Source organism: Parus major, chromosome 12, assembly GCF_001522545.3.
Source record: "Parus major isolate Abel chromosome 12, Parus_major1.1, whole genome shotgun sequence".
Lineage (NCBI taxonomy): Eukaryota > Metazoa > Chordata > Aves > Passeriformes > Paridae > Parus > Parus major.
Genome location: NC_031781.1, coordinates 2,992,955 through 2,999,001, shown reverse-complemented (window position 1 = coordinate 2,999,001; position 6,047 = coordinate 2,992,955).

The window sequence follows — 6,047 nt, the reverse complement described above, 5'->3', positions numbered from 1 at the left end:
AGGCAGGATGTACCCACTGCCTGTGATTTAATACTCACCGGGCATGCCAGGAATAGATCAGCCTGCTCTTGGCAGCAGGAATTGTATTTGTGTAACAACAGCTTTAAAACCCTGTTAAGAAACATTGTCTGATCTGTAGCCTGGGACTCGTTCGTTTTGTTGTCGTCATTTTACTGAAAATAATAATAAAAAAAAAGAAATAAAACACAAGACATTTCTCCAAAAATCTGGAGGGCACTTTGGAATGCCTTTAAAAAAAGTTTTTTTTTAAAAAAACAAACAAACAAAAAAACAAGCAACAAACACCATGACAGATTGGGTAACAGCTCCATCTCCTCCCTCTGGAAGGCTGATTTAGAATGTAAAGGAGAATGTTTGTTGTGTCTCCTGGACACGCTGCTGTCCCTGCACTGCCTCTCTGGGTGAATTGCACAAGCATTTCAACACCAGGGCCCAACTTCAGCCTCTGAAATCTGATTTAAGTGTGCAGAGCCCAGCTGCCTTTTGCTCAGCGCTTCTGGATCCCAAACCTTGGCGATGCCAAGCTCGGAGAGGCCGATGAGGGGAAGCTGCAGTGAGGGACAGGGGTTTCAGTCCCTGCTCTGCCCTCCAGGTGGGCACTGGGACTGTTCCTTGTGCAAAGAGGAATGATGCTTTTCCATCAGGAAAAACAGAGGTGGAGAAGCTGCCTGCAGTGAGCACGATGCCTGCTGGAGTGAGGGAGGTTAAATTCCAGAATTGTGTCTCGAAATAAGGGCCTGACCGAGCTTCACAAGGGCTTTTCTTGATGCAGTCATGGAAGTTTTGAACTGTGTCGCTCTTGCCCCGGTGCAGACCAAAGCCTCGTTCTGTGGTTTGTGTTGGGATGTGGTTTGTGCCCTTGAGTTTTCAGCTCCCTCTCACCCAGAGCTGCTGGGAAAAGGTTTTGCTCCTCCTGGAGCTCCAAGATGCTCCTTCCCGAGGTGCCACTGACCTCAGGGTGGCTGGAGAGGGCAGGAGCAGCCGGGGCTGTGCAGCTCCTGCCCTGGCACAGTGGGCTCTGGGGAAGGAAATGCTGCTCTGGTTTGTATCCTCAGCCCCTTGGCTGCAAACCAAAGTGCCAGAGCTCTGAGCAGGACAGGCACTCCCAGCCAGCAAGGGACAGCAGGATGCAGGGGACAGGAACTGGGGACAATGGAAGAACCTGGGGTGCAGCAGGAGCTGCCCTGCCCTGGCTCTGCTCCGTGTCCTTTAGGGAGTGATTGGAACCAGGCAAAGCAGGCAACGACACCTCCTCTCTCCCTCTTGTTTTAATAATGCCCACAACTGAGTAATAACCTTCCTGCAAGTGGAACTTTGAGGATTCTGGCTGCACAGAAAGAAATTCCTCAGCCACTGGAATCCAGTCAGACTTGAGCCCAGCCCAGGGTGGCAGTGCTGGCAGTGCAGGATTCACACCGTGCTCATGGCAACCCCTTTTCACTATTGTTAATGCCTGGTTTATTCTTCAAATCACTTTGTTTCAGTGTTCTTCAGACATCCCTTCTGCATATGTGGGGCAGGTATCCCCAGTGTTCCATTTAGGATCAAATCCCAAATTTAGGATCAAATCCTGCTCACCTTGGGCACCCAAAGCCCTCCTCCCTGGGAACCATGGAACTCCCTTGCACATCATTCCATGGAGGCCAGTCCTACAGGTCCTGGCTCAAGGACTTCTCCTGGAAACCTTGTCTGATTGAGAGGGAACAGAGCCCAGAGCACAAACCCTTGAGTAACTTGTAACACAAATGGGGTTTTTCTCTAAACATCAGCAGCTCCCCCATTCTTGTCTTGATCCCGGATTTGAGGCTCTTCCCTTGCACTGGGCAGTTTCCAGTGAAACTCTGGGTTTATTGCGTGCCAGCCCTGCTGCTGGTTAAGCACAGCTTTATTGTGTACCAAGGGAAGTGCAGAGCAAACAGGGAGGAGACATGATATATAAAATTCCTAACTGGGTGCTTTTACAGCCCACTGGTTCCTCCCTCACAACACATCCCTGCCCATGGCAGGGGAATTGGAATTAGATGTTCCTAAAGGTCCCTTCCAACCCAACCCTTTCTGTGACAATATTTGTTGTATAATTTCCACTAGTGACGATTTCCTGTGGTACCACCATGAACACCTCACAACCTCCTACAAGGAGCAAATGAAAAGTGATGCCTTTGGGGAACCAAAACCAGCTGAGATCAGAAAATACCCTCTTTGTGAAACAGAACTTTTCCTGCTGGGTGTCAAAATTCCCCCTTCAGCACCCAGACTCTCCAAGTAACTCCTACAAGACACCTTTGCAACCCTGCTGTGTTTTCAAAATCCATTTCTTAGCATGACTTCATCCCCTGTAACTTCATTTTGGTGTGATGCCATTGCCTCCAAGGCCATTTCAGTGTCTGAATTTCACTTGGAAGCAGACTCTGCACCTTGGAATTGCAATGTGAAATGCAGAGTCCTTACTGTAGAGTCCACCCAGAAAAGAAGGTGAAGAACTCCCAGTTAAATTCCTACCACCTTTATTTTAATTTTTTTTTCCTGGAAAATAAAAAAGCTATTAATTTACTATTAATTCAATGTTTTATTTTTAATATTTAAAACAAACCTGTCTCTGATAGTCATTTTTCATTGTCTTTTTCCACAGAACTGCAAGTGCAAGCTTAATAAGAGGACTCAGGGAATTTTATTCCATAAATTGATCTTGCAAAGGCAAAGCACTGTGGAGGTTCCATCTTCCTTGAATCTGGCTTTATTACCCCTGTTTATATTTTATTGTAAGAATGCATGAACTAAAATGATAAAATATTTTGCCCAAGCTGTTCAGGCAGAGTCCAGATGCAGAGGAATCACTGTGCCTTTCCTGCCAGTCTAGAATAAATCACATGAATTCTCACTAAAATGTGAAAAATGAAGAGAAGTATATAAAAAGAAATATTCAGCTGGGGAAATATTGATCTAAAGAGCTCCTGGATCTTTTGGTTAAAGTTCAGCTAAGAGACAGCCAGTTTAACATAATCTGGATTCCAAAACACAGCAGCAAACCCATCCCTTTGGATTGTGCCCATCTTAATTTACTTCTGACTGCACAGCTCTGATCATTCCTCTCCTTTCCTTTATTCTGGTTTGAGGGTGAACTGGGAGGGAATTTTGTGAGTCTGCATTCTTTCCAAAAGGACCCCAGTTGGAATTGTGAACGTGAGCAGCTTTGGATTTGTGTCTCTGCTCAAAAGTTCAGGGCTCTGCTCCTGGGTCAGTGCTCGTGGTTTGGGTTCTGGTTCATGGGCAGGAAGAGAAGGGAACCCAGCAACCAAAGCTCACCAAGAACAGCTGATTCTGAGGAATGTCCCCGATACAATCCTCTTCTCAAAGGAGACCCAAATCCATTTTTTTAAGGTCTGGAACCCAGAGCTTGCCCTTGCTACAGGAGCCACCTCCTTCACTCTGCTGAGATTTTTCATTTATTCCAGCAGGAAGAAGACAGATCTCCCTTGCCCCAGCAAGCAGATGTTCACCAAGAAGGTTTTGCTAACTGATCAATTGCAAAATCCCTCACTGCAATCCTTTAGAAAATCAGATGCCCTCTGTCCTTCCTCCCACTCTAGCTTAGTTGCCAAAACTTACATACAAAATTATTACTGTAATGTTTTATAGTCACTGGGAAAAAAAATATCCACTTGGTCTTACAGAATGATGTGAAATTAATCTGTGGCCTCAAAAGAACAAAAAAAAAAGAAAAAGTCTATTAAAAGTAGCTCTTTTTCCTCCCTCCTCCCTCTCCCAGGCCCCTTTTACTCCCCTCCCCCAACAATAAAGGATGTTTTGGAACAGCCTTTTCAGGAAACATTTCCACAGCAAAATGCAGCATCATTTATAATATTTAAAGCTACATTTTTGTTGAGATGGCTTGGCAGGCTTTGCTTGCAAATCTGGCAGGATATGGCCAGCTGAGAGTTAGCACTAACAAACCGAGGATATGCTGACACAACAGAATGCTTTAATCATCATTGCAGCAAGCGGGACAAGATCTCCTCCTGCACTGCCAGCTCTTCCCAGTGTGAGAACCAATGGTGCTGCGTTCTCCTCCTTCCCTCCCCTGCCTCTGGAGAGTTCACTTCTCCCTCGCTGTCTCCACTGAGCTGAAAAAACCTCGTTGGGTAACAGCGTATAACATAATGAGCAATGGATATTCCTCTTGGCCAACGCTGTTATGAAAATGCTCCCCATTTCCAGAGCAATAAGGAAGCTTAATAATTAAAACAGAAAGCCCTTAACCAGTTTGTGTCCCAATAGAAGGGCTATTCTCACTAGCAGCTAAAGCTCTTTTTTGGCTTTACCCTTTCCTAAAGCAGGGCTGAGAGGCACGTTCAGTTAGCAAAATCCTAATTAGAAACTCGTCCCATTTGAGAGCGGGGAGCTGATCTCAGCCATTCGCAAAAATCTATCAAATTAATTTCTCATCTGAAAGAAGTCCTGAAGCATTTAACCCCAGAAATCTGAGAGTTACTGCCTTGGCTAATGCTTGCCCAGAGAATTTCTGCTACAGGATCCAGCCAAGCTCCAGACCTGCAATACCTCAATATTGGCCACGTTAAGCAATAAAGAGATGTCGTGAAAGAGGCTGTGAATTGAACAAGCCTTTCCTATTTTGGGAACATATAAATTTATGGATGCTGTTCGCTGGCTTTGGTGTGCTAAAACTTCTTGCAAACACCAGGTCCACGGGGCATTTGGCTCTTACAAAAAACCAAAGGTGAAATCCTGCAAGACCCTGCACACACACGTATCTAACCCTGTTACATTGCATCCAAAGCTGTGGAATCATTTCCTCCTTTCTTCCTTTGCTGGGTCAGTCCTTGCCTCCTGAGTGTTTACTTCAAGCCAGTGAAGATGTGCTGCCTAATTTCCTCTCCATACCCTGTGTGTCCAAATGAAAATCCAGAAGTTCAGAAATTGTTTTTCTTACAACCATCATTTCCAGGGCTGGGTAGAGCTCAGAAGAATGGAAGTGTAGAAGAATTTCTTGTATCCGTGGAATTGGATAAACCCCTGCGCAGCTGATTTTTGATCACTGGTTTTTCAGACAAGGCACTTGGAATGGGATTTATGATGAGACCCATATTTTTTCCAGTGCTTGAATGTGAACCTGAACTGTTTGACAGGTGTGTGGCTGAGCTGCTGATCCAGGAGGTGTTTGCTGGGGTTGTTACCCTTCAGTTTTGTTTTCCTCCCCCTATAAATCTCTAGCTGCAGCTTTTTGTTGCTTGTGTCTACAAAGCTGATGTCACATCCATTTAAGAGATACTACCTCTTATTTCAAAGGCAAAAAGTCCCATTAAAATGTACTCAGCCACAAGACAGAGTTTACAGCTACAAACCAAATACTAAATCCTGATCCCTCAGGGCTTATCTGTACCCACGGTGGCTGGAAGCCGTGGTGTGTTAGCTGAGGGAGGGGGCTCAGTCATGCCATGGGGGACAGCAGCTCTTGGGAAGCCCATTTCCCATTTCCCAGAGTTTTGGAGTGCTGAGGGCTGGCTGTGCTGGGAGAAGGGTCTGTTAGGGAGTGCTGCAGGGTGGGGAATCACCTGCACCAGGGGGACAAAGGGGATTTCCTCACTGTTATGAAAACCGTGGCTGAAATGGTCTGGGCTGCCTTTGCCATAACAGCAGGGACGCTGGAAATGCTTTTCTCTCCTCCCACTTTTCATTCCAGGCCCTCACAGCAACATTTGCTGCAGAAATGGTCACACCACTGATGTTTGAAGAAGGTAACTTTTCCTGCTGAGCAGGGACCTTTGAGCTCCTACAAGGAATGTTCTGATGCCCGCCAGGGCGAGGGGAACGAGCTGGATGTGTGCAGGGATATTAAATGACCTTCTCTGGACTCAATTTACCTCCAGCGTTTCCACAGCAAAAGCAGAGCAGTGTGAAATACGAGACAGAATAGCAGCCCAGAAGTTTCAAAGCCTGTGGGAATCTCCAGGATCCCACACCATCCCTGAGGATGTGAATGATGTAGTGAGCAGATGACTGAGGAACAG